The sequence below is a fragment of the Leopardus geoffroyi genome, chromosome A1, assembly GCF_018350155.1.
Source record: "Leopardus geoffroyi isolate Oge1 chromosome A1, O.geoffroyi_Oge1_pat1.0, whole genome shotgun sequence".
Lineage (NCBI taxonomy): Eukaryota > Metazoa > Chordata > Mammalia > Carnivora > Felidae > Leopardus > Leopardus geoffroyi.
Window position 1 is genome coordinate 208,200,103 of NC_059326.1, and position 27,057 is coordinate 208,227,159.

General features: G+C 45.5%; 2 long non-coding RNA genes across 6 annotated transcripts in view; one reads left to right on the plus strand and one right to left on the minus strand.

Moving 5' to 3' along the window:
- LOC123577593 overlaps nucleotides 1–27,057 on the plus strand; it is a 235,276-nt gene that overhangs the window by 105,653 nt on the left and 102,566 nt on the right. For 3 of the 5 annotated variants that reach the window (XR_006701961.1, XR_006701955.1, XR_006701968.1), the window contains exon 5: nucleotides 11,158–11,309. This is a non-coding gene — a long non-coding RNA (uncharacterized LOC123577593). Of the gene's footprint in view, nucleotides 1–2,424; nucleotides 5,045–11,157; nucleotides 11,310–27,057 lie in introns of those variants that run through there. The other 2 variants (XR_006701966.1, XR_006701951.1) reach the window with 2 other exon arrangements.
- Nucleotides 15,738–20,050, minus strand: LOC123577624. The gene is made up of 2 exons (XR_006701972.1): nucleotides 17,850–20,050; nucleotides 15,738–16,179 (listed from the first exon to the last, which is right to left on the minus strand). It is a non-coding gene; the product is annotated as an uncharacterized LOC123577624 (long non-coding RNA).

Below are 27,057 nucleotides of genomic sequence, written 5' to 3' on the forward strand. Positions count from 1 at the left end.
AGCAAGGCAGACTGGTCTGCAGCAGACTCCATTTTGGTTGAAAGGTGACCAGACAGGAATAGTCAAGATCTACTTTGCCTCATTCCAACTGTGACCCTAATCTGCTGTGACTAACGTTACTGTCTTTCTGTTGATGGACTGCTCCTGTGGCCCGTTGAAACATTGTGAGATATAACAGTTGGGGTCCATGTAAAAGGAGCCTTAGAACTATCTAGTGCATTTGCTCATTCACGCGGTGGTGTTTGTTGAGTATCTGCCGTGTGCCTCATACAGGTCTGGGCTCTGGGGATACAATGTGATGAGACAGACATAGGACCTTCTCTCATGGAGACCACCTCTTAGCAGGATGTCCACTCCCTCCTTTTCAGATGCCTGAGGCTCAGAGTGACTTGTCCAAAGTCATACAGCCAGGTGAGAAAAGAATTTGCTGAGTATGTATCACTGGTTCCCTGGAGGATAGAGCAGAAATAGACAACCCAGCCGGCGCCACAAACAAACTTGTTAGAGAGATGAGACTTATGCCCAAGATAGTATAAGGATTTAGGCAGCACAGGCTAGGTGAGTAGACAGTAATTATTTAATTACTTTAGTTACTTAAGGGCAGTTTTTGTGCCAAAACAAATTAGTCAGGGGGGTTGTTTTTATGTTTGTTGTTTGTTTCTTTAAAGTTCAATTTATTAAGGTACACATTTGAAACTCAAGTTCTTGATTTTAAATTCTGCTTATAAATAGATTAAGATTTGTACATCTAGAAAATCTGAAAAATCATTTTTGAAGGCCTTAGATTAATATGTTGTATCACTTCCAAATGCAGTTAAACTACTTTAAATATTTTAGACCGTATGTACAAATTTAATACATTTGATTTCCTTTTTAAGTAACTCAATTGCCTGATTTAACAAAACATCCTGAGTACTTGAATCAGCTCTTAAAGAATTAACAGGTCACAATCTTAAAAGTGTGGTGGTTAAAAGAAAAGCTTAAGTTTTCTTAGACGTTTCAATGCTATATAAACTTAGTGAGGTTTCTACTTGAAGTCAAAAGTCTAAATTAGTTATCCACCTGACATTCAGGATGAAATTTCAACATTGATCTGTTTACAACTGAAATAGGCCAAATTATCCTAAGTTTTTCACATACCTAAAATACCAAACGTGCGCAGATTCCTAAGGCAAAATATTAATGCTGTAGTTTTGATACTCTTAAACATTTCTATACTTGGTTTTACCTCTTTCCCAAATAAAAGGTATCAGGGGACAATTCAGATCATCCTGCCGTATTCTCGGAGTTTGGGGAGTTGCTTTCTCAGCTTGCTGGAGATTACACAGCAAGCAGAGATTTTGGTCTAGATACTGACTCAACCCTCACCTGTTGCCCCCATTGTCAAGAACGCTCCTTGCGGTGTCCCCAGGCATGGCTTTCCCTTTCATGTTGGACAATGAGTGATCCTGCTGTTCAAAGAAACTTTCAGCTTGCCTTCAATCTGATTGGTCATTTGACTGAATTTTACTTTTCTTTGGATCTTAAGATACGTAAAAGTATTTTATGTCAAACACAAAACAGCCTTGAATTGGGAGATTCCTGCGTTGTCTGATCACCCCTATTTTTAGAACCTCACAACTCCTAGGAGTATTAAGATGTCAATGCGTGTTCTACTGTGGGTAGTGAGTCACTTCCGTCTGTGACATATGGACAGGCCTACCTCTACCTCACGGTCACATTTTAAGGGGCACCTGGGTGGTTTGGTTGGTTAAGTGTCCAACTTCAGGTCAGTCATGATCTCAGGGTTTGTGAGTTCAAGCCCCGCGTCAGGCTATGTGCTGACAGCTCAGAGCCTGGAGCCTGCTTCAGATTCTGTGTCTCCCTCTCTCTCTGTTTCTCCCTCTCTCTCTCTCTCTGTCTCTGTCTCTCTCTCTCTCTCTCTCTCTCTCAAAAATAAACATTTAAAAAATTTTTAAGTCACATTTTAAGATGAGGCCCTGGCCTTCGAGGAATGTACGATTTGGCATTCTTTTCTCTTTCCAGAGCTCCTTAAAGAGGTACATTTCCTCAGATATACCTCTTGAAATCTCTCCTGCACCTCCCACAGGATGGCCAGTGTACCTGCAAGGGGTGTCACAGATATTGGAGGAATCGAATAGGAAATTATGGGAAACTGTGGACTTGAGTGGAAAGTTGAGGTAGAATTGATTCGGTAGAGACACAGACTGAAGGTTAATCTTTGAAGAAGTCGAGCAGCACAGAGGGTGTAAACTGACAGAGAGGTAAGATCTAAGGAGGCATCCTGTAGGTTGATGAGAATGAGAGAGTTCAGAGAAACATGATAATAAGAAATAAATGGAGCGAGCGCTGACCGTAGCCAGCCTCTGTCTTACATGTTGTGGATGTGTTGACTAACTCACTTCCTTCTCCCGGCATCCCTAGAGGGCAGATGCCATCATTATTGCCATCTTTCCAGAAGGAGGAAAGAGCTGTACCAAAGAGCTTAAGTCACGTATTCTCGGACTGTGTGTGGGATGATTGAAGATCTTTCAGCAGACACTTCGGTGTGACCTGTGAAGAAGCAGCGGTGTCGCCCGAGCCCCCCTTCCCAGTCTTGCTGGCTGGGCCTGCCGTCAGAGTTCGGTTCTGTCTGCCTGGAAGCTATCCTCTCATGCGAGGTGCTCGCCGGAGTGCTTGAGGATGGATCAGGGCCAGGCCAAGCTTGCGAAACAGATTTAAGGCGAGGGTTTTGTGCCTGCTTGACGATAGTGCTGCTTGTTTAGCAGAATTTGATCTCAGACTTGCTGCCATGGTAACGGGCACCTGTCAGTGAGCTTGTGCGGGGCTGCCTTACCTCTGATCGCCAGAGATTGCTATTGTCTCCCAGAAGCCCTGACAATTGCCTAACTACCCCACAGCCGAGGGCAGCTTGAAACTGCCCCAGGTCACATGGCTGCTAGGTGGCAGTGCTCACATAAAAGATGTCAGCAAGGCACTCATCTTTCATTTTTTATTTACTTATTAAATAAAAGGTATTAGCACGGCACACTGCCACTCTGTCAGAGGAGGTGCACACAGGCCAGCAGGGTCCTGGCAAGGGGGCAGGGCTTTTGGGCAAAGGGCAGAACTAGAGACAGTAGTTGTTTTAAGAGGAGAGATTCCTTCGAGTCAGGAAAGGGGGTGATGGCGTGAAGGCCTAGAATTAGGCGCCTCTAATTCTAGAGGTGGAGGGAGGAGAAGCTTCTGCCTGGTGGCTCGTGTTTCCTTGGTGAAGCGGAGATCCGGGACTCGGGTTGAAGTAAAGGGGGTGGGATTGGTAGAGGGCTTAAGTTCAGCAGCGACTGGACAAAGTGCCTTTTGTTTGTCCCGTTCACAGTCGTCTGGGAAGCAGGGCTATCCGGGACCAGGAGGGTAGAGCGTCTCTGAAGAGAAGCCTAGGAGGCTGAGCATAGATGGCCCTAGGGTCTAGGTAGAGCGTTTGTCCCAACCCCTGGCACCTATTAAGATGTCCAGGTCATTCAATAGGAGGCCGAGGATCCCTGCCTGTCCTTCTCATGATCAGTGAGAAGAAGGACAAAGCACAGGCTGAGGGACCAAGTACCCAGAGACAGTTGCTCAGCAGGGCTCAGCGAGTCTGTAAGGGGAAGATGACGGGGCATTTTCCTGTCTCTTCCAAAAGTGCATGGGAGTTTTGGATGCGCGTCTTGAATTTTAAGACTCCCTGAGGTCAAAGAGGAGGACAGTCAGTTCTGGAGGAGAAGAAATGGCTTTGCCTTTTGTTTCTCTGCAAGAGCTGATGAATAATTCAAGGCAATGGTGAGGAAGTGGGCTCTGTAGGACAGGCCAGCTTGGAGCAGGTTCATCCTGGTGGGTTGCCGTGGGACTGAGCTCTGTCTCCATCTTGTATGCTCCTCAGCCTCCCTGGCCCTGAGCCCACATGGCTCCTGTGGAGCCGTGCTCCTTTTCAGCCAAGGGGATGAATGTCTGCTACAGAAAGGCCCTGGAAGAACTTCAAAACTCAGGCAGAGACAAGCAGGCGTGAAGAGGCCAGCTGCCTTCCTCTCAGGCATTTGCTTTGTACTGCGAGGACCAATGAGGGGCACTGCTAAGGGACGGGGAGAGGTGAGAAAGTGGGTTGGCCGGCTGGGGAATCCCACAGGCCTGCTGGACCTTGCTCCTGCCTGCCCATGTGTGGCCACGGGCTTCTTTCTCTACTCAGCTGGAGACAGTCTGTCGGGGACGGACAAAATGCACCTTTTAAGTAGCCCTTCCCCCCAGGACTCACCTTTGATCTCAATTTGCTGGTTCCCGTTTAAAGGAGTAGATGTCAAGAGTCCTCCAATGCAGCAGATGCCCACCTCCAGCTGGAACTGAATTTACACACCAGTAAATCAGAGAGTTAATAATCAAACTGTCTGGATTTTGCCTTCAAATTCGGCCATCGGTGTATTCTTCTTGTATCCTGTAACACCTAAAAATACCTTTGAGGCACTCTAAGTACACAAAACACCACACTGCTTGTCTTTGTAAGAGTGGCCGTGCAAAGGTCCTGGCACCAACGCCTGATTACCCAACGCAAGAGCCGGCTGCCGCCTTCCTCACCGCGTGGAGGACTTGAAGACTTGCCTAGGCAGCCACATGTGAAGGAAGAGAAGAGGGTGTCCGTGCAAAATAATGGCATTTCTGGGTATCATGTTTTCTTTATGTAGGTATTCAGCTCTATGAAAGTGTGTTTAGTGACTCAGTCATAAACGAATTTGAGAACTTTTGGCAGTCAAACCAAGGTCTTGTATGGGACAAGGGAATGGATGTTGATCTCAGGAAACCCCTCATCAGTCTTCAGCAATGTTCCCCAAAATACAGAGGAAGGGAACCCCTGTGTGGGTGCAAATTCTCCTCCAGGACTCAACCTCCTGACTTAGAGGCACTCCCTACAGTCAGTGTGGTCTGACCCCTTTTTGGTCTCCCAGGAAAAATTAGACATCTTCATTCGAACAGAAGTCCTCACTGTTTTGTAAGTAGTGCTCCCCTCTCCAAATAAAAACATGGACCTGAGAGTAAAGGAATGGTGTCATGGTACTCTGAGTGTGTGTGTATACTGGGACGTGGGGGAGGGGCCCTGGGGGAGTCACTATAAACACAGAGCCATGAGAATCTGCTCATTCATTTAGCAAGCACAGATCGAGTGCCCACAGAATAGCTTGATGTAGGAATTAGATGAATTGAGACAATAGTAACAATGATAATAGAATACTTTCTATAACTAAACTCTATTCCAAGTGGCTATGATCTGAATATTTGTGCCCCCCCCTCCATCAAATGCATGTATTGAAATCAAACCCCTAAGGTGCTGGTATTAAGAAGTGGGGCCATTGGGAAATGATTCGGTGGCTAGAGCAGAGCCCTTATAAATGGGATTAATGCCTATAAAAGATGCCAGAGAGTTCCCTTGTCCCTTCTGCCATGTAAGGGCACAGTGAGAAGACAGCCATCAGTGGGAAAGCTGACTCTCAGCAGACACAGAACCTGCCAGTGCCATGATCTTGGGCTTCCCAGCAGCCAGAACTGTGAGAAACCCGTTTCTGTTGTCCTTAAGCCTCCCGGTTTGTGATATTTTTTATTATAGCAGGGAAGAAAGTAAAGCACAAACCCTCCTATGTTTTGGGAAATGTGTAATTTGGTGAAGAGGAACACTGTATACCCAGTTACCAGAAAACACAGGAAGATATAATCAATATTATAAGGGGGGGGGGGGGGGGAAGAAACAAAGAAACTATGGAATTGCCCGGGAAGGAGATCTGATTTCTGAACTTGGAGGCAGGAGGTGGGAAAGGCTTCCTGGAGAAGAGCATTCCTTCTCCTTTCTTGTTCCCATTTGTAAGCCAAAAGACAAGCTGTATTAAGTCTAATAAACCTAAGAATAGTTCTAGAGATTTAACTGCCCTGGTGTTTGGAATGAAATTAGATTAAACAAAGAACCGATGTTGGCATCTTCTGACTTGCCAGAAGTTCACGTCTACGGAGTCTTGCGAGGAGCCCACAGATGCTCCACTGCCTGCTGCTTCTGAGGCCAGCTGCTCTTCTTTGAGTTTCAGCCTCCTTCGAGGTATAGAATCTCTCCGAAATAATCTCTTACTTGGGATTACTGATTTTATGTTTCATTTGAGTAGGAGTGTAGGAAAAAAAAGAGCTTTCTTATTTCTTTTCTCTGCAATAAACAATTTTCGACAATACTATTGGTTAAATAGTCATCTGTGATGTTACCTTTAGGATATAATCATCATTTATTATATTCCTTATTCCTTCTGTGGAAAAACCAACTCGTTTGTGATGAAAAGGAGCAAAAGAATATTATTGCATAAATATAGAAGTTATTTCAAAAAAAATTATTGGGGCGCCTGGGTGGCGCAGTCGGTTAAGCGTCCGACTTCAGCCAGGTCACGATCTCGCGGTCCGTGAGTTCGAGCCCCGCGTCGGGCTCTGGGCTGATGGCTCAGAGCCTGGAGCCTGTTTCTGATTCTGTGTCTCCCTCTCTCTCTGCCCCCCCCCCCCCCCCGTTCATGCTGTGTCTCTCTCTGTCCCAAAAATAAATAAACGTTGAAAAAAAAAATTAAAAAAAAATTGTTAACTATCTTTTTTTTGAGACATTGTTGGGGCAGAGAAGGCAAAGATGAGTTCTGGTCCTGAACATTGATCAGTTCAAAATATAAAAGGAGCAAAGCAAACACACACACACACACACACACACACACACACAATGAGGCAGCTGCTAAAGAGAAGCTGCAGAGAAGGAAATGCCCCCGGGGGGTGGGGGGGACTTCACTGTTTCATTTCACTGCACACCTTCCTGTGCTGGTGCCCTGAACCCCTGGTAATCTGCATAAAAAAGACAGGGCAGTCATTTTGAGTTGTTTCTGTCCTATCCAGAGAATCTAGCCAGGTTAGGTAAAGTGACAGGCTAGGGCCAGGATTTTAGAACTTGTAAATATTCGGCTGCCTGTCTGTGAGCTGACCATGGTGACAGTTAGCCATAGGCCTTTGCAGATGAATTTCCCAAGGATTTTCAGATTAATGAATCCAGAGAGCCTCCCGCAGGGGCAAGGAAGTCACATTATCAGATTACCAGAAAACAGGGGAATCTAAGGGTTTAAATGAATGATGGGACACCAGGAGTGACTGTCAGACTGGTTTCTCATAAACACTTCTGTTTCCAGGATGTGCAGGGAAATGGGGTGGCTTCAAGCATGTGTGACTTCAGGGAAGAGGGAGGTGGTTTTCTAAGTGTATCTTTGATCCCTTGCCCCTGTGTTGCGCATACACCCATGAATGCTGTTCGAGCCTGCAAAAGCCACCCCTCTGCAGTGGACATCCATCATGACATCTAACTGCTCAGCACTTCCCCAAGACCCCGTGTGGGTTTGAAATTTTCCTGATTTCTGATTCCAGTTCCCCAGGAAGGAGCGAGAAATCGTTCCCCAAATTCCTTTGCAGCTGGATAGAAGCATAGGCCTGGCCTCCTTAGATGCACGCATGCAAGACTTTGATTAGAAGGAGAGTTTGCAGAGTCCAGAGTGCTGAGTAGAAGTCTTTCAGTTAGGGTGACAGGGAGACACGGCATCTACGGAGGCAGAGGTGACGATGGTCCCAGGTACAGTTCCCGAGACTGTAACAGCAGTCTCTCCTGGAACAATTAGCCCGTGCAATAGCCAGTGTAGTCCAGTGACCACAGTTGGGGTAACCACAGTGAATTCTGTCTGCAACCAAGCATCTGTCTAACTCTCTTTGTACATAGAGGGCGCACCAAGAACTCAGCAGAAAAGTGAATATTTTCATGTAATATTTTAGTCAACATTAAGATATTCCAGCCTTGCCAAAAATGTATGCATGTGTTTTATCCTTACTTCAAAGTCAAAGAAACAGAAAAGTCTAATGATCCACTCAAGTGATATAACACCCAGATTCAAGCTAGAACCCGGCTTTCTGACTCCTAGTGCTTTCCTTTCTCCACAAAGTCTTGCCTCAGCATGTAAAGAGACTTGGATCTCATTCCTGATTGAAATTCAACTAGAAATTCTCAAAAACACAACAACCCTTCCAAGGAGCTGTTGGCTTAGGGTGCTCACATGACAGTGAGCAGGGTTGGGACCAAGGTGAAGAAGTACAAAATTTAATGGGCACCAAAAAAGGCAGTGATCCAGGCAATATTTTCATGCAATATTTTAAAAATCGAACTGAATGAAAAAAGCCATGATGAGCCAAGATCAACATTTTAGGTACAAACAGGATCAGGCTGCATGATTATTCGCTTTGTCCCAAGTTCTGATAGAGTTCTGATCCTGTCTTTTGGGAACTTACACATGTTATTTTAAAATAAGTTAACGACCCAGATTAAGCCACCTAATTGCCTTCTCAGATGTTCCAAGTTTGAATCTTTCCCTTCCAGTGTGTGAACTTTCTCCAGCAGAATACATAGCAGCATCTCTCTGTGAGCATTCCTGAGCCCATACATTTGGATTAGATCAGAATATCTGCGTCCAGGCCTGTCTGGATCTTGCAGAAATATTAGCTCTGGCTGAATCTCCAAAATAACAGAGTAAAGGAGACAGAACGAAACCAAAGGAGACATAAGATTAAATTGTAATGAATATCTGGGCTGTTGGCTGTCCAGCACCTATACGTAGATGCCTGGATAAGTCGTAACGATGATAATGGCGATTAACATTTATTTGCCACTGTTCCAGAACCTGTGTAAGACACTTTAAACAGCTGATGGTTCTTGTCACAATCTGTGTAAGGTAGGAGGAGCTCATGGGGAAAGTGAGGTTGAAATCCCTAGTTGACAAGTTCCAGAGCCACAATTCAAGCCCAGGTCTCACAAACTCTCAGGTTCAAGGCTTCCTGCTACAATCTGTTTCCTTTCAAGAAAGTGGACTTGTTACCTTCAAGAAATCAAGGAGGCTGAGGACTATGGAGCACCCAGACGGGACTTGCCCAGCAAGACAATGGATGTCATTCTACTGATGGCCTCGGGAAAGCCTTGCCTTCTCTTTGATGAGTGGGTTGCACTCTCTGTCCAGTGACCAGGCACCACTGAATTATCCCTGCCATGCTGCAAAATCTTTCTTGTCCCAAAGGATAGCCTTACAGATGTGTATGCTCATTACATTATGCTGGAAGTTCTGTTTTTTTTTTTTTTTTATTTTTTTTTCAACGTTTATTTATTTTTGGGACAGAGAGAGACAGAGCATGAATGGGGGAGGGGCAGAGAGAGAGGGAGACACAGAATCGGAAACAGGCTCCAGGCTCTGAGCCATCAGCCCAGAGCCCGACGCGGGGCTCGAACTCACGGACCGCGAGATCGTGACCTGGCTGAAGTCGGACGCTTAACCGACTGCGCCACCCAGGCGCCCCTGGAAGTTCTAATACAACAAGAACATCTTCAGAAGGCATCCTGACACAGATGGGGAAACTGAGGCTCGGGTAAGTAAAGCAATTGCAATACTGAAAACTGGGGCTAGAATCCAGTTCTCCTGACCTCCGGGTAGGTAGTAGTCCTTCACTGTACCATATAGCCACTCAGAGTAAGTCTGCACCCTATGTGTCCAAAAGACGATGCTTCATCACTGAGGCTTGAGACTCTCCTTCAAAGAGTTTGTAGGCCAGAGTTCAAACACTGGCATCTTATGGGCCAAATCTAGTTTGCAGGTGTGCTTTTTTTCTTAGTTTGAAAAACGTTTTTTTAAACATTTGGACTAGCTGATACCCTTTTAAAAATCAAGGGTTTTCAGATACAAATCCAGATTTCTGGCTTCTTTTGAAAAATTCCAAGATCGGGACACATTGGAACCATTTTCAAAGATGACCACTATTGGCCAGGACTGGTGGCATGTTGGAGCCCACTCAGACTGACTCATAAGAACCAAATACAAAGTGTTCAGGAATGTTGAAAGCCAATTGTTAAACACTCGATAGCCTGAAACCAGCCATAGTGGGATGAGTTACTCAACAGATATTGGCCAAACTACAAATTAGAGCTTTTATTTCCCCTGTCTTGACCTGCCTTCCTCCTGCCCTCCCTCTCTTCCTTCCTTCATTCTCCCCTCCTCCCTCCATCTTTCCTTCTGTCTCTGGCTCTGTCTTTCTCTCCTCTCGCTCACTTGCTCACTTGCTTACTTACTGTTTTTCTCCTTTTCTTGGAGTCCCAGTTTATCACCATAACGCTGGCTGGAACTTAAAGGGGATTCACATTGTTTAGAAAAGCACAGTCCTGCTGGGCCATCTTCACTTGCTTATGTTATCCCCTGGCTAGGGAAGGCACTGGAATTTTCATCTCCTGTAATGGACTATGGATATAAATGGTGATCTTCCTAAAGCAAGCTTGTGCATTGTTGAGTCAGGGAAAAGAAGTCGGTCACCACAATCTGGACTTTAAGCTCTTTTAAAACATTTCTTATTCAAGTATAACACAGATGTGCAAAACCTAAAAGCCCAGCTCAAGGAACTGTCATAAAGTGAGCTTCATTCAACAATATTCAATTCAAGACAGAAAATATTGACAGTATAAGCAGAACTTCCCCCTTTTCCCCCTTACTTCTCCCTTCCTCCTTCCCAAAGGCAACCATTCTCCTGACTGCTGACACTATAATTTAGTTTTTCCTACTTTTGAACTTGATGTAAATGGGATCTAGAGTGTATATATATTCTTTACCTCTGGGTTCTTTGATTCAACCTTCTATTTGTGCGTTCCAGTCATTTTTTGGAATGGATGAATGCCACGGTTCTTTCTATGAATATTCCACAATTCATTCATTCATTTTCCTACTGGGTGGTTTCCAAATTGAGCTATCTTAGCCCAGGTTCCCCCAAAAGGAGAGCCTGAGACAAAGGTTTACCTGTGAAAACTTCATTTGAGAATGGTTTTCCTGAGAATTGGTATGCAGGCCAGGTAGAGTGAAATGGAAGAAGGGAAGCCCCCTCTGGATGTGTTTCTAGGTTAACCACTACCATGGTCGGCTGGTGCTCAATCCTGTCAGGGTCTTCTGAGGGACTGTATGCAACGCATTTCAGAACCGCTCACCAGGGAGAACAGAAGTGGAAACATTTGTCCGTTGCCCATTGGCTCCTGCCCCCCGTTGGTCAAAGATGATCCCATCAGTATAACTTCTCTTCTTCCAGGTTATGCATGCGTGAGAGTTTCGAGGGAATCCCAAGGCAGAGAGGCTGTGTTGCAGGAAGTCAAATGTATGTGGTGCAGGTCCTAGACACGGCATTACTGATTTCACCCACCAGAAGCCAAAGTCTGCGTGAAACCACCTGTGTCAGCAAAGGTAAGGTCAAGTGGATTTTGAGGTTGTGCAAAAGAGATGCTCGTGTATTGGCTTTTTTGAATCTGTGAGCATTTTTACACATGTGGCTTGGTGCACATGTGTACATATTTCTGTTCGTCTATTCGTAGGACTGGAATTGTTGGAACAGAAGATATTTACATATTTAAACTTAGGAGATATTGCCAAACAGTCTTCTAAAGTGCTCATATTTATTTCCATTCCCACCAGCCACGTATGAGAGTTGAAGTTGCTCCAACATTTTGTGTTGTCGTATCTCTTTTTAAAATATCATTTAAATGTATATGTGTATATATATCTCACTTTCTAATGGCTAAAGATTATTGCCAGAATGTGTCTCCTTCTCTGCTTGGTTCACTTAGCACCACATTTCACTCTGGTCACTGGAGTGCTGTTGTATCCTGGGCTGCAGATGTGCTCATGTATTCTGGGCTTTTGTGGTGAGATCAACAACTTTGCACTTGACCTCAGTGGCAATCCAAAGAAAACAAAGGGAAAGGAACAAGACATTTAACATCCCCAAAAGAAGTCACCATAATTGATTATATTTCATTTATCAGGAAACCATTCCAAGTCTTTGACTAATTTGAGACTCCCCGTTGTGATAGAGAATCTCTTCCTTTATGAGATGGTATAATCCTTGCCAGCAGTATCAGGGGCCTACTTTTCTCTGCTCAGAGTCTAGTCTGTCTGTAACATGTACTCTTTAACAGAGAAACAGGAAGGAAGGAGAGACCACCTTTCAAGGTCTGGCCCCAGACTCCCTTTCTCCTTAGTTCCCACCCAAGGTGGACCACCCCTGACTCCTCTGTAACGCAATGAAACAGTCAGTGCTCTCATTCTGAAGTGCTCCCTTCACTTCCACTGACCATAATAAAATTTTGGCCTAAGCTTCAGAGGAACACCTCCTAGGAGATGCACCAAGTCTTCGAAAACCATGCTTAAGTATCTCTAGCTTCTAAGCAAGACTTCCAAAGATAGGGAATTGGGTTACCTGAATTATAAGTGGGAAGCGTTCCTACTTAAGAAGCCTCCAGAAGCTCCCCGAGTTCTTTCTCCTCTATGGCCTGCTGTGGCCATTCCACTTCCTGACCACTAAGAGCATGGGCTCTTCAGTCCTGCCTCCACCCTTTGTGCTGGCCCAGCCCACCCGGCCTCTGACACGGGCCATTCCTGGGCACACTGCTGGCCCACCCTGCTATGCCAGGCCATGGAGATGTGTCTACAGCGGGGTGACCTGGGGAACCTGGTGGGTCCTCTTCCCTAGAAAGGTGCTTCACCCACTCAGGGCACAGGGCTCTTTCTTACTGTGGCAAAGGGAGGTCAAACTGAGCCCAACTTTTGCACCGATAAGCATCCGGGAGGTATCCTCAGGTATCTCAACACTCTGTCATCTGAGGAAGAAGGCACAAGCTTATGGCAATTTTCTTTTGTGCCTCTTCTCTCTGGAGCAGAGCGAAGCTGGCTTGCTCTTGAGTACTTCTACGTTTCATGACTCTAAACATGCTGACTCCCCATACCTGTCAGAAGCAGGTAGTGATAAGGGTGAATGGGGAACGAGGCTTAAGAGCTTTATCCTAAAACCTCCCTGTGGTAAGAACAGCCATATCCATTGTTGGACTCACTGTGTGTGCTTACCGGGCACATTCCATACCTGTATCTCATTTAATTCTTGCAGCTCTTTGAGGCAGCTCCTAGAATGAACCCAACTTAAAGTTTGGGGAACTGCCTTTGCATAGCCATTTAGGAAGGGGTCACAGTGGGATTCAAACCCCGGTAGTGGCCTCCACAGTCCACACCCTCAGTGACTATGTTGTACTTTTTCTTGCTCAGTCACCCAAACAGGGACTCTCAACTCCTAGCTACTTACCTTCATCACCTTTCTTTATGGTCCCTGCTCCCAGGATTGTCCTGAAAATGACTCCAGGGACTTTGTTTGGGACATATCCCCACCCCTTGTCTTCTCCCCAAGACCCCCCGAACCTCCTGAGATTGGAGTCGTGTTTTGAGCTGTGCATTGGTGGAGACCATGGTCTACATGGGTAGACCTAGACTCTCAGCTTCAAGCCCAGTTCTGCCACTTAGCAGAAGTGAAAACTTAGCATGTCATTAGACTCCCCAAGGCTTGTCTTCTGCGTTCGTACCACAGGATAATAGCAGTGACTGCCTAATAGTGCTTTTCATAGGATTAGAGAGGCTGATGCATGTCAACACTTAGCACAGTACTGGGTGTCCTGAAGGGTGCAGGGAATACCCACTTTTCTACTAACAGAATTCCTGTTCAGTTTTTGAAAGCTTGAGGTTAGAAAGTGCAAAAACAGATTCCCTTTTGATTCCTAATTTCTCCAAGTTTTGTTTCGCTTATCCACATTTTAACACCACTGCTCCCTGAAGCCACTTCACGTGGTTTTTGAGCACTCCCTGCTTTTCTATCACGCTTCTTTTGACACACAAGGACTCAGCTCTTCCGTCTGTTTGGAGAGGAGACAGCTCTTCCCAGCGGCCCTTGGTCAAAGCCTGTGCTGTTGGTATAGGCCTAGGGGATTCACAGTGCCTCCACTTAAATTCAGCAACTCAGAGGCTCGGTCCACATGCAGGGTGTGGAACCTTTGTGAAGTCCTGAGTAACAGCAGATTATCACCTTACATCAGAGTTTTGGTTGTCCCCCCACCTTCCCCCCCCTTCTAGACTTCAGAACTGGGTTTGACTAACAGCCTGAACCAGTGCACCTATCAGAAGTATAATGAGAGCCCCAAGGTCAAGCCTCATATATATAGCATTAACTTTTCTAGTGGTCACCCATTTGAACAGGGAAAAAAGAAAGAGGTGAATTAATTTTAATAATATATTTTATTAAGCCCAATATCCAAAATATTATCAGATTAACATATATTTAATATAAAAAAAATTATTCACTAGGGGTGCCTGGGTGGCTTGGTCGGTTAAGTGTCCAACTCTTGGCTCAGCTCATGACCTCGTGGTTTTGTGGGTTCGAGCCCACTGTCAGGCTCTATGCTGGCAGCAAAGAGCCTGCGTGGGATTGATTCTCTGTCTCCCTCTCTCTCTGCCCCTTCCCACTTGCACTGTCTCTGTCCCTTCAAAAATAAAATAAGCTTTATTAAAAAAATTATTCATGCGATAACATGTTTTTTAATTTGTACTAAATTTTAAAATCTCTGGGGCGCCTGGGTGGCTCAGTTGGTTGGGCGTCTGACTTCGACTCGGGTCACGATCTCACGGTTTGTGAGTTTGAGACCCTGTCGGACTCTGTGCTGACAGCACAGAGCCTGGAGCCTGCTTTGGAATCTGTGACTCCCTGTCTCTCTCTTTTCCCCTTGCCCACTCACTGTCTGTCTCTCAAAAAAGAAACAAATGTTTAAAAAATTTGAAAAAATAATAACATTTAATACATAGTTTACTCTTACAACACATCTTAATTTGCACTGGCCCATTTCGAGTGCTCAGCAGCTATACGTGCCACTGGCTGCCATTAGTGCAGCTCTGAGCCATCAGTCCCCATGGTCCCAGCCTCCTTAGACATTTCCTGTGGGAGGTCTACCCATGAGGGTTGGCTTCTTATCCCAGAAGTGCTGTACAGCTCATGTCCAAGGTTCACTTTCTTGTCTCTGATAAGTACATACGATGGTGCTTGAAGTAAATCTCACACTTAACGCTAGTGCAGTGGTTCTTAATCAGGAAGCATATCAAAATTGCACATCTGAGATTCCTCAAAGTGCTTTTCTGCTCCAGGAGTCTAGCATAAATTAAAATCACCAAACCAGAGGCGTGTATATTTTGATTCTGACACTGTCTCCGCAGCCAGACCCTGCCACCACCTTCCCAATTAAGAATCGCCATCTTGGTGGCTTTTCAGACAGATGGCACCCAGATGAGTAGTTCTGAAATGAAAGTTTCGAAAATCAAGGTAATCGAACTTCTAGCAGGGCCCGTTCTATCTGCTCCTTGATTCCCTGGCCTTTCAAAACAAGGTTTCTGTCCAGTTAACACATAAAGGCTCCAACTTGACTTTCTTTTCCTCGGTGGTCATCACGATCTTCCCCAACATCCGTCCCTTTGCCTCCTGTATTTCAGGCATATGAGACATAGCAATAGCTGAGTACATATAGCACATCAAAGGTTGGAGTCCAAATTGAATCAAGGTCTTCCATATCTTATCAATTTACTCAATAACATTGTCTTTCTCTGTAGAGGTTACTCTTTTATGCACATAAATGAGAATTAGAACATCTCTGTCCTGTTCCTCTCGTGGTATAGCTGTGCGATGATGCATGCTGCCGTCCATTTCCCTGGAACATTTGCCATAAATTTGCTTTTAAAAGACATTCTCTTACAATACTGTCGGTGGCCCTTGCATTAAAAATGAGAAAAATATGGAAACATGCATTAAAATATTCGGAAATAAATGGCTTCTTTATTACATAAAAGCTCTCATGTGTCTCAAAGTTACTGAGAATAGAATAATTTATCGTAAATGAGATTATTATTGCCGGGAAAAGGTCTATTTTAATGCCAGTTTTCTTGGGGATTAAACCAAACCCTAACGGTCCACTGGGGGTGTTCATAAATGTGTAAGTCAAATGCTTAAAAGCCTTAAGTGGAAAATACATGCTGATGTAGCATCTTTGGGAAGACAGAACACATTCTGTTTGTTCTTATCTCTGGGGGTGGGGGTTCAGCTCCAGTGTCCAGAAACAAAGTGAAGATAATGCCTCCTCTGAAACCCAGATGAAAATCCGCTGCGCTTTGGGGTTTGAACTGCAACGTCAGAGCCTCAGACTCTCAGCCCAAGGGTCTCCAGCAGCCGGGTGGTATCCAGTATCAGGGACACACTCTGCAAAAACAAACATTGTCTTGAGAAAATGTTATCCTGTCGTCCTCTCGGGCACATGTTTCGTAAGAAGATAAATGGGGACTCAAAAGGAAAACTGCAAATCTGGAGTTTAAGAAAAAGAGTGAATTATATTTTCTGATATAGCCAGAAAATAGGGTGTTCTGGTTAACATGTGTGATGAATATGTGGTCGACTTTTGGAGACTCAGAACGTGATCGAATGCATTTCTCCTGAAAACCGTATTGAATTAATACTATGTATATTAACTTATATTATTTATATTGATTAATATTAATTTGATCTTTATGTGTTAAATCAGGGTCATCTTTATAAATATTAATTATCATTGTACAGTAACCGAGCAGAGAACTAGTGATCAGAATGCCACTTAAATCACCTTCTATGGGACAGTTTTAATGGTCTTGGAGGGGAGAAAACCAACCTTATGCACTAAGCCAGGGTGTCTGATGACTTATGCAAGGGAAGAGAAGAGTAACGGGCATTCGTTTTGCTGCCATTCTAACTTCCATGGAGACTGGCATGCTGGTGATTGTATTTTATACTCCCTATACCATAAAGGCTTTATTCCATAACCCAGCATTGTAATAACAGATGAAAGGAACCCCGTAGGTCACTCTCCTAACTTTCTCATTGTCATTTGCTAAAAGCACCCTTTATCCCATGTCCTTTTGCAACTTCGTTTCTAGTCAGTACGTTGCCTCCCCTCTGGAAAGATCCCGTGGAGCTGGGCACTAACATTGTCATGACTGTCTTGTTTGGAGGGATGAGAGGGAGGGTGTGGGCAGCCAGGGTCCTGGACCGGAAGAGAGGAGTTGGCAAGGAGGAAGTTTGGCTTAAGGACAGGCCCCCCAGGACTAATGCCTTGGCAGTCTATTTAAGTCCTTGGATGTCTGCACTGGGGATGTAACAAGAGCCAATATTTATTGGTCCTGATGTGTGCCAGGACCTGAGTATTATCTCCTTTAATCCTAACGCAACTCTGTGAAGTAGGCACTATGTCTCTGTTTTAAAGATGAGGATTAAGGCTCAAGAACATTAGGTAAATCCCGAGTCCACTCGTCAACTTCGTGGCCGATCCATGTCGTGCGTCCTCTCAGAGCTTGAGCCCAGACCTCTCTGCCCCCTGCCCACTCTTACACATGGCTTCCTTCTTTATCTTTATCTTTTCTGTCTCTCTCCTTTTTAAGGTAATGAAGACTTCAGAGAATGTGTTAATATTAGCCCTATTCTTTTCAGACTTAAAGAGCAACATGGCGGTTTTTGGACTAAGATTCACGGGGCCCAAACTCATGCCTTTGTATAGCCATCAACTCACCATGTCATAGTGACACGAGACCATTGGGCCTCGGTTCGCCCATCTGTAAAATGAGGGAGTTGGACTAGATGGTACCCGGATGATTTGGTCTCTGACATTAGGTGACTCCCCAGGGTCTAAGAGGGGCTGTTGGGCATGACTGACGTGGGCGATCCTCACCTGAGCTCTAAGTGCCAGGAGGACAGCCCTGTGATTGCAGCAGCTAGACCTCCCAGCCCCAGATCCAAATACCCGCCACCCAAATCATTGGGTGATGATAAGTTGCAATAGCAATACGAAACCTGTAGCAGAAATTCAATGATATGGAAAATATGGTGGGTAAACCCACACCTACCTGTTTGTGGAGGGTGAGGCACATCAGGAACATCTTTATTTCCAACCTTGCCTTCAACACGCAGACCCTGAACCACTGACCTGCCCCAAGCTCCTGCAGCAAAATAAAGCTGAGAGCAGGGTTTCTGTTCTAAGAACATGCCCGGGACTCTGGCCTGGAGAGCTGACTTGCATATTTTCCACATGCATTTGCTTATTGCCTTTTGTTAAGTGGTTCCAAGTCCAGTTTGTAAAATGAGAGACCGCATCAAACTGGTGCAGACAGGGTAACTGCATTCCCATCCAGAGCAAAGGCGGTCACTCATAGGAAGCGTGTTTTTAAACCAGCGCATGCAAACCCTTCCCAGTTTAGGAGAAAGAAAGCATAATTAGGCCAATTTGCCATGGTGAGAAGCTTGCCTTTCCTTGCCTTTAATGGGGGCAGCATACTTTGGAGGTGAGAAGTGCCAAATGGTATGTAATTTTTAAAATCTTGTCCGTGTTTAATAGTTAATGCTAGTTTTCCTTCCATTCTTCCCCACACCCTCAATATCTTCCCCACTCAAGTATGGATCTTTGACATCCTCTCAGGAATTAGGATATCTTCAGCTGTTTACACAACTGGACATTAAGTCTAGTTAAGAAGACATTTGGGGAAAAAAAAATTACCTAAGAAAACAGAAATGTTGTTTGCCTGAGGGTTATATTTTGAGGCTCCATGGTATTCTCTGAAGGTCTTTGGTAAAAGCTTTTTGGTGGACGGCATGGATGGGGTGGAGAGGGTTGACAATTATTTGCAAAGTAGGAATAAGTGAAAGCATGTGGTAAATGACACCTGGCCTCCTGGCCTCCTTGTGCTGGAAGGCATCTGCTGTGCTTGTGAGATAAGATAAAACTCTAATGCAAATACTAATTTAGTTTCTCCTCTTTTGTGCTGGCCTGCCTTGTTGTCTTATCTCATTTTTGTAGGCTGGACCCTGGTACCCTTTGAGATTTCCTAGGCGGGTAATTGTTGTATTTTTGTGCATGGTGGATCTTGTGCATGGAATGGAGATCACCTGACCTCTCCTCTTCCCTTCTCTATGCCCTACCTGCCTGACTTGGAGGCAAAATAAGCCGTCACTTCAAGAAAGCCATTATTCAAAGTGGATTGAATGACCAGCCACCACAGAGAGAGCTGGCATCAGCCTTGTATTGCTAATCATTGCTAATCATGAAAAAGCAGATGGGGACTGTGCAGGGGAGGGAGGATTTACAGCAACACAGATTTGGAGCACTTCCTGGGTGAAGGGGGAGGTGAAGGGGGGCTGGGGAGCGACAGCTGCTGCAGTGGGCCCTCTGGGTCAGTGGTTCTTCACTTCCTCAGGGCGCAAAAGAGTCACCTGTGCTGTTTGTGAAAAAATGCAGATTTCTGGGTCCTGGCTTCAGAACTTCTGATTCCGTCCATAGGGGAGGAAGGGAGAATGTCCATAGTGATTATTCTGATGCAGGCGGCCCAGGATCAGGGCAATGGAAGAAGGGTCCAGGAGGATGAAAAAGAGCAGAAAGGAGGAAGTAAACAGGTACCTGAAGGCAGCAGAAAATAAGATCTTTGGAGTCAAACTTAAGTTCTAATCTCAGTAATGTTCCTGCTTCATCATCACGAGCATTCTTCTTTCCTGTGTGAAACAAGGGGCAGTAACAATGGTGATAGTTGGTAATGTGCAAGGCGTCCTTACTTAACACAGGGCTATGTGTTTTAGTGGACTGCCTGCTTTAAACCTCATGACACTGTAAGGAGGGCATATTGTTACCTTCGTGTCACATGTGAGAAGACTGAGACACAGGCTGAGCGAGCATGTGACTGGCCTACAAGGCCATGCTGCTAGTAAGTGTGGGAGCTGGGATTTGGACCCAGGGAGTCTGAGTTGGGGGAACTCGGAGAAAATGTGGAATATCCAGCCCCTGCCTGACCCACAGGGGCTCAGAGTTTGTTTCCTTCCCTCATGTGTTGCTGAGGATAGCAGTGAGCTGATCTGATTTATCAGTGTTTGTCAGCTGCCTGTTCTGCATAATTGCTGGAGGGCTGGGGGGGGGGGGGTTAAAGACCTTCTCTGAGCTGCTGTTTTCTCATCCCTAAAACAAGGGCAGCAATCCTCTTGAGTCATGGGGTGCCACCATCAACTGAGACAATGCCTGTGAAAACAATTTTGTCAACTCTAACATTCTGTACAAATATCCAATGCTTTTAAGAAGACATATACAGTCTTCGCAGTCATTACACAGAGTAGCCAAAGCAATCTTTTTCAGATGTCACTCTCCTGCCTTCTAGTAGCTCCTAGGTAAGATAAAAATGTGTGTTCATGTGTTTTCAGACAGTGGTTTAGTCTTCCTTTCCTAATGCAGCCTTGTTCTCTTGTGGTTAGAGGAGAGAGAATAGGTGAAAGTTGTCGAGGCTGCTCCATAGGGACAGAAGGAAGACTTTATCCCAGGGATGCCGGGAGGATGGCCAGTATGCAGGGCATTTCATGACATTCCAAACATCCCATGTATCCAGTAAGGGGTGGGGGTAGTCCCTCCACAGGCAAAGACTTGAACTCTCCAAGGAGAGACCACCCCCTTATACCTGGCTCTTGCCATGGTAAACAGTCTAACCTGCAAAGCTGATGAAGCCTTGTGTTAATACATCTTTGACTCAGGCATATTTAGTGTCTTGTACCTGCTGTTGGAGGTTTTGCTGAGCTAGGTTTGTAACGAGATGCTGTTTAAGTGAGAACCTCCTGCTGGGGAGAGCCCCCAAACCCACAGACAGGACTGTGGCAAGAGCCACAGTTTTTAGACTAGACAATAAAAGCGAACCAAAAAAATGATTACTTTGAGTTACTGTCTGCTTTTTCTAGGAGTCTCCCCACCATGACTCTTAGAAAAACTTCAGAGCCACCAAAGAGAAATAATGATAATTTTGCCCATAATGAGAGCTTGCAAACAAAATCTTGTGACAAATCAACACCATCTTCCCACATAGACCTATACACTTCCTCCTAGAAGAAAGAGGACCGTTTTTTCCTGGGAAAAGTAGACAGCAGATCTGAAAAGAGACCACTTAAAAAAAAAAATAGAAAAAAATCTTTCCCACTTGTCGGCAATAGGTAGAACTCACTGTTTTCTTTAAATCTGTATCTCCTCGGATAAAAACCTCTTAGTTCAGTCTTCTCTTTTAAGGCGAACCAGTTTGGAGAGGGAAGAAGTGGAATTCATTTTTACAAAATTCAACTTGATTCCTTTTCATTTTATTCTCTTCCTTTCAGTACAATTTGATAAGTATTAAGGACCTGCCATAGGCCAGGGAACTGTGTGGGTCCTGGGAGACAGAAATGCAAGAAATTGGCTTGTCTTTCTTTTCTTCTGGATCCAGAATGCAGATGGGCATCACTGGGCCAAGGGGCACTCCTTTTGGTGGCAGGATGGGATCAGAGAAGACAAAAGGGCCATAGAGAACCAGGGTCAAAAATTGGATTATACTTTGGTGGTGAGGCTGAAGGAACTATCAGCTAAGGGAGCCTGAAGACTTACCTCTAAGCAGACCATCCGGACGCACCTCCATACATGTCGTATCACAGACACAACAGGATCTGGGAGTTAAGAATCCCTTTCATTTCCTTCCCTTCAGCTTTAACATCCACCAAGTTACTGCCTTGATTTTTCAGATGAAAACACTAAGCCTCAGTCATGACTCCCCCACGGTTCTGAAATCGCAATATGGCCAAGATGGGACATTGAACCCCTGCCCTCCTGTCTCCCAATCTATCATTCTTCCTGCCCCATCCTCCTCTATGGACACCTTGCATTCACAGAACATTTTGCTCCACGAAAAGTATTGTGTTACATTGTCCTGTGTGCGCTTCATTTATATTTTACTGAAATTCCCACCTGGGGCAAAGTAGTCTTTGAGAACTGTGGCTTCTATTGTTGTTTTGTTACTATTTAGGTGTCTCAGAGAAAGCCCTAGTTTTCTCAGCTGTAAAAGTTGGGTCCGGACAAGGAGAAAGGTCTAGCATTGCTTTAGTTTCAGCATTTTGTGATGCTGAAATCTATTACTCTATTCGTTCACACTCCACTTCGTTCGGGGTTTTTTGTTTGTTTTTTGTTGTAGGGTTTTTTTTTTTTTTTTTTTTTTAGCCGTCACAAAAGTCACATATTGAGAAATGGCGTCCATTGTTCATGCCAGATTCATTACAGTTTGAAAACTCTGGAGGCAGAAAATGAACTTTGATATTTTTGCAAATGTAAAAATTCTTTCAGCCATGCCAAATTAACTCAAAACATCTGAATAGTTTGCCTCCAGGTATCATAAAATTTTCTCTTTTAGACTTGGAGTTCTATTTCAGAAAAGTTCTATTTTCATAGATGTTGTAGTAAAAGAGTGAAAAATTGCTGAGAACCCGGTAGGATGATATTTGCCGTGTGGGCTGAGAGCCAACTATTGTTCTTACTGACTCTCAGTAGAGAAGGGAGAAGTATTTTCTAACTATCCCTGGAATCTCTCAGTCAGCTTGGAATTTAAGGGATTTTCCTGATGAGTTTTGTGGAGGTCATTTAATGTAGAGGGGCCCAGGTGAAAATTCTTAACCCTATAGTGGAAGATAGAAGACTGGTTTGGGATGGGAATCCCACTTCGTTGTAATCAATCAGCTGGTGGCTCTGTGAGCAGTCACCTTGCCCAGACTCAGCTCTGTCTGGCACCATGGATGACACAAAAGCAGTTGAAGACCTGGTCTGCCCTGAGTTAGCTTGAGAGTGACTGACTCCGAGCTAGGTTCCCAGGCTCAACTCCAGCCATTGATCTCCTAAAATCTCTGCAGGTGGCAGACAGAATCTATGTTTCGCTGAGTGTCCAAGTGATACTTACACATGCTGTAGATGGACAGCCACTGCCATGCAGTCTTCTGAAGGACACAAAATTTATACACACACAGAAAACCGTCATCACCACAAAATCCCATACCTCATGAGACGAATTATAAGCAGCAATAGGGTGACCAGTTCCTGTAGAGTCCATGGGTGGCTGGAGAGGTGGAGAAAAGACCCCCGAGGACCCTTTCCCTAGTGAGAAGCTGTAAGAAAGGTGGGACAAAATGGAAAGTACAGGCTGACCACAGCCTGAAATATGGACGTGCTGGTTGGATGGAGGCAGGGCCACACATGGGCACCGCAGGACCCAAGCTCGGCCTTGAGAGAGACAGAGAATGTGGCCAGCTCCCATTTGATTGAGCAGGTATTCAACTTTTTAAAAACTGTGCTATCTTATAGGCGGTGGCAGATATATGAAAGCCGTGCTTTTCAGTAGCTGCCTCACGGACCTTACACACTAGTGGACAGGGAAGGAGGGTAATGCTTTAGGAAAGCAATCTTTTTTCCCACAGTGAGAGGAGAATAACAAAGGAGACAACTACAGGTGCCAAGCAGTGATCTGTAAGGCCCAAGGAAGGGCCCTGTCCCTCAGAGTTTCAGGTTTGGAAACCAGTGAGAACATGAGGGGCTCACATGGGGGAAGGCGAGGGGAACCGGAGCCAAACCTTGGGGGTTAGGAGGCCAGTACGGAAAATAAACAGGAAGGAGAGAGGAGTAAGAGGGCTCCCTCCTGGGGACCAAAGGCTAGGAGAGAAGGCAAGGGTCCAGAACGGGCATGAGGTTCTCTTCCCACAGTTGGGCTGTGGGTTAGAACTCTGAGTCCCGCCATCTTCCACACAGAACACCGTCTTCCAAGAACTGCAGCCCTTGCTTTGGGCGGGCCGGGCAGAGAGATGCTGTGTTCTGTGGAGAGAGCCAAACCTTGCAGCCTGGGAGGCGGAACCGGCCCCAGCCTCAGTTTGCACAGAGCCCGCTTTGGGGGCGGGTGGCTGTGACACCGAGCAGCCCGCTGGCTGCTCACAAGCTTTCCTTCACCAGTTCCAATGACAGATTCATGTATCGTTTATCTCTGGCTCTTAGTATGCAAAAGGGAGCCAAAATGTTAATTAACACAAGAGGTTAAGCAGTTGTTTGACCTCCTAGCTCTGCAGAGGGGGGAAGAGGAGATGGAAGGCAATGTGATCTCTGCTGGCCTTTGTTTATAGGAAGTGCCTTCCACTCGCTGAGCTCCAGCCTTAACTGTAAAAGACACGAAGGGTGTGACTATCAGGCTGGCGGTAAATGGGAACACATTGTGGCTTTGTCTGGGCCTGTGGGGAGTTTTGGGTAATTTTTTTTCCCCCTTTCAACCACCCCCCCCCACCCCTATAAAAATATCTGGGGATTCAGTGATGCTGACTCTACATTTCTCACCTCGAGCCCACACTTTCTCTTCCTTGAATGTATGTGTGGTCATGTTTCTTCCCTCATCAGCCACAGGCAGTTTCTCAGTAGCCCTTGTTGCCCGAGTGGTCCCATTCCTGCTCACTGGACACAGACCAGATGGTGTCTAAACAAGTCAGCGCTGTTGCACGCAGGCTGTGCTTCGCTCTTGAAAATGAATGAGAGTCGGGGAATGTTGGTTCCTGGAAGCCCCCAGGGATTCCTCAAGCCAGCAGGGCCTGTTTATTTTGTTATTTAAAAAAATTTATTTTTCACCGAAAAGGGGACACTGCTCATGCTCAGAGGCTCAGTAATTCTTTCAAGGCAATAGAGCTAAGCCGTGCTAGAATGGAGAGGCTCAGCAAACCCCGGGCCCTCCCGCGGTGCCTGGCAATGGCGGGAGCGCTTCCCATTATCACCAGTAGGGGCCACCTGGTGGTGTTACCTGCAGACCGGGGTGGCATTACGGGCTACTGATTTCAAGCTTCCATTTGTAGGGACTTTAAAAAGTTAAGTATTTTAAGTCTCTTCTTTAGGTTTAGCTAAAACTTGGGGCGCCTGGGTGGCTCAGTCGGTTGAGCGTCCGACTTCGGCTCAGGTCATGGTCTCGCAGTTCGTGGGTTCAAGCCCCGCATCGGGCTCTGTGCTGACAGCTCAGAGCCCGGAGCCTGCTTCGGATTCTGTGTCTCCCTGTCTCTCTGCCCCTCCCCCGCTCATTCTCTCTCTCTCTCTCTCTCTCTCTGTCGAAAATAAATAAACATTGAAAATTAAAAAAAAAAATTAAATTTACCTAAAACTGGCTCTAGTTAGCATCAATTTGGGTCCTTGTCACCAAGCTCACAGGACAGCTTGGAGGAATTGCTGCCCTCAGTAGACACAGACGTCCCTCCTAACCACACCCAGCAGCTTCCTCCACCACTCATCCCCAGAGCCCAGGCCTGTGGTTCGGCCCAACCCATCACCTGGCTCTATTGGACACACGCACCAGGGTTCCAGAGGACCCAGCTTGTGAGCTTCTTGGAGGAAAATGTGCTTGTTTAGAGCAGATCATTTTAAAGGTACATGGGGCTTAGGGAAATAATGGTTTCAGTTTCCCTATTGCAAACCTAGCTAGGGCAACCACTGGCTGCTAGATGCCTTCATGCGTCAGAATCCTCTCCTAATTTTTGTGTTGCTTCTTGTCTGTGATCAAGTCAACAAATGTGTAATTAAGTGACCATGACATGTAAGGGTCACAATTATCCCTTCATTTCTATTTCACTTCATCGTTTTTAAGATACTTCACCATTTGTGGTCTCACTTGATTTTTCTCTCTGTTGCTGAGCAGGTACGAATAGCCTTATTTTAAAATGAACTGGGAGAGGCAGGTGATGGGAAGTCACAGAACCAGTAAAAGGTAGAGTGGGGATGGGACCCATGTGTTTTGACTATAAGAATGACAGTCTTCCACTGTACCACAGCTGCTTATAGGTTGAAGTCTGGAGGTCTGCTGAGAGATTCATCGTGATTGGCCCTTAGAAACTGAAGACAGTAAAGTTGGGAAGAAATACAGACCAAGAGCCAGAGCTGAGTGTCCTGCAATCCTTATGGCTCCCTCTCATGTGCCTGGAGCTGACAGCAGCAGCTTAATGCAGGGTTAAAAGCTAGATTGGCTACTTACTGGCTCTATGACTTGGGTCACTTAACCTCTCTGTGCCTCAGCTTCCCATTTGTCTAGTGGGAACAATAAAAATCCTCAATTCATACAGTTACGAACAGTAAATGAGTTGATATTTGCATAGTGTTAGAATGGCGCTTGGTATACTGTAAGTGCCACATAAGTGCTGGCTCAATAAGTAAAAAGCTTGGCTCCTAAGCCGGGCTCAGCCAGCTGCTGGGGATGAAGGTATGGGTAGCATCACAGCCTTCCAGTGGGCCCTGACCCGGAGAGCCACAACTGAACCCATCAAGCAAATCGGCCACCATTATTGTCAATGAACAGAAGCCACTCTCAAATTGGCAGTATTTGCTGCCGTAAAAATTGTGCATATGCTTTGAGAATTAGAGAAACCATTGCTATACTGGAAAATCCAGGATAGGTATGGATGCCTTTGAGGATGGGCACGTGACTGGCCTGGCTGATGAAGACCTGCTTTATAGAAAGAATCACAAACTGGTCATGATGGAACAGATCTTAGTAATCCATTGACACAGCCTCCTCATCAATATCCAGCCCTCTGCTTCTAGATCAGGAAACCAAGGTCCAGAGAGAGCAACTTATTTGCCTAGAGTTACACAGCTAATATGGCAGGTCACCCAACCTTCTGAGTTGTTTTTTATTTGTTTGTTCGTTTTTCCTGTCCAAATTGAAGATCTAGCATCCTGGCCCTTGGAAAATGGGCCGAGACTGCTTGTTGCCCTGGTTTTGTGCTTATTTTGGACCCAGTTATGAAAGCTTTAATGGATAATGGGATTCCCCTGGACGTTAGAGCTCTTGTTTATTCCTGAAGGACTGACACCTGACAGAGGGAGAAGAGTCCTGGATCTTTCCACCCCACCTCAAATCCTGCTGCTCATGGGTATGAAGGTGGCCCACTCTACTCTCAGGGGACCTTAGCAAACCAAACACAAATTCCAAAGGCATCCTTCATCCTTGGTGGCTCCAAAGCCTAAGGATAGGCCCAGAGACCTCTCAGACCCCCTAGTCCTAGGGTCAAGTGCTTCAAGATAGAGATGACTTTACAAACTGCTATTTTTTCTTTGCCAGAGACACTCCACTGACAGACAGACAGACAGACAGACACACACACACACACACACACACACATACACACACATTTTAAAAATAGTGATAGTGATGGTGGGGTAGGAACATAAGAACCTACGCAGCATGCAAATGCTGCGAGAAAGACTCATGTTCTCTAATCTAGTTGGAGCCA